Consider the following 2,019-nt stretch of genomic DNA (forward strand, 5'->3'; position numbering starts at 1 on the left):
GCCCTCAGCTGCTCGGGAGCAGCTGCTCAGGCTTAGATAGGCACAGGATGCATAATGGAACTAGCTGGAATACAAGTGCTTTGTCCAGAGAAATTTACATTCTTAAGCCAAACAAAAAAAAACCCCATATATTTTTTGATTTGGGAAGGCTGCCACAATGCCCCACAGAAGCTCCCAAATAGTTTTACCCTGTTTCTATTCCTTTCTGTGGGACAGGTTCCCTGGTGAAGCTAATTTTCCCATAATAATCCATGATCCACCCTTTTCCTCACCCTTGTTGAGAGGGTGATTTTTTTCTGTGGAAGACACACTGTTTTCTTGAAAACTATTGTTTTGTAACAAACAAAACCAAATTTTTGTGGGAAAGTGGTCTGGGCTGAATTGTTTTGGTAAGCCCTTGTGTCCAAGGTTCCCTCTAATCTGTGCGTATGCGCAGCCATGGACAATAAAATTTTTTGTCCTGCAGTAACTTTTTAATGCCACGCACCTGCCCAGAGACGAGCTGGGCTGCAGCTTCCTATAAACTTTGGACTCAGAGTGCGGTGGAGGCACCAGGGCCGGCATGGGACACTTACCAGTGGTAAGTTACCATTCAGCTGCATGGTGGCCACTCCACTCCACTTCTCACCCCACCTCTCCTCTCCACTCCTTACTCCTCACTGCACTGGCATGTCTGTGGGGAGGGAGAGCAGCACTGGGTAGGCAGCGGCTCCTCTCCGAGGTGAAGTGGGGGCAGGAATGGGGGCTGGGGCACAGCCGAGCACTGTGCGGGCTCCGCCAGCTCCAGGGAACTGCTCCGTTCCCCAGACCCTTCAGGTGAACTTTGCCCTAAGCCCTGGCACCGTGTGCCTCCCTGTCCTGGGGCGGTTGGAGGAATGGAGAACCTGCCTTGTGAGAGGAGATTGGTGGGTCATAACCTCAGGCTTCAGGGCTTCTACTGATCACCTGAAGGAGCAAGGAAGAGCTTGCCCCTCTCAACTTTAAGCCCTGGACATTGGCCACAGCCAAAGGGGGAAGATAGGCTGGGAGAGGGGGTGCTGGTGCCCCTCAGAGGTATTGAGAGACCTCCCAGGTGCAAGGGCTGTAGGGGTTTTGCCTGCCTCTAGCATGAGGCATGGTCAGTTGTCTACGTCTGTATGAACACATCTTGCCTTGCTACTGCCATGGCAAAGGTCTCAGTGCTCCTGTTGTGTGTCCCACCCCCATCCTGTGGCCCACAGTGGGGTTTTGTGGCAGGGGCTGCCCTGGATCTACAGTGTGTGAAAGGAGCTGGAGTGGATGTTGTGGACCCCTTTGCACAGTTGTCTGCCAGCATGTGTAGGGGCCCTGCCTGGGATTTCCCAGCAGGTCCCTTCTAGTCCTATGCTCCTGAATGCAGGCATTCCCCTGGCGTGTGCCAAAAGGGGGAGGTGGGAACAGACCGCAGCACTCCAAGTACCATTCCTCAACCCAAGGGCAATTTCATCTGCTGAGACTTGGCCAATTAATGGCCTGAAGTGGAATAATGGAGCCCTCCCCAAAGAGAAATTCCAGACAAGTTTTTAAATGATATGACTACAAAGCCCCAAGTTGCTGTTAAGGAGTATCCTAAAAATGTAACAGAGAGCCATGTGAATGCTTATGAAGCTTATATATTATCCCTGGTTCAAGTTTCAGGGTTGTAAAATGCTGCTGCCAGATAGCAGACCAGATCCCATCTTCCTTGCTTCAGGAATCTGTTCCTTGGTGCTTGATATATGAAATTATGCATAGCGGGAAGCCAGATAAACCTGAAAGTACTTCTGGAGTAGAGCACAGAAACCAGCTGGAGTGAAGCATACAGTACAACAGAGAGAGAAAATTTGGCCAGGGACACAACGGCCAGCTTCTAAGCTTAAGAAAATTGCCTTGGGAGTTGTTATCCAGATGGAGCAGAGAGAAAATTGTTTTTTTAGCTCTGCCCAACAGATCCAAGCACAGGGAGCTCCATGAGGCTCAGCGTATCTCAGCAGGCAGAAGGGCTTAGGGCAGGGGTGGCCA

This window comes from Alligator sinensis, unplaced genomic scaffold (genome assembly GCF_000455745.1).
Source record: "Alligator sinensis unplaced genomic scaffold, ASM45574v1 scaffold1030_1, whole genome shotgun sequence".
NCBI lineage: Eukaryota > Metazoa > Chordata > Crocodylia > Alligatoridae > Alligator > Alligator sinensis.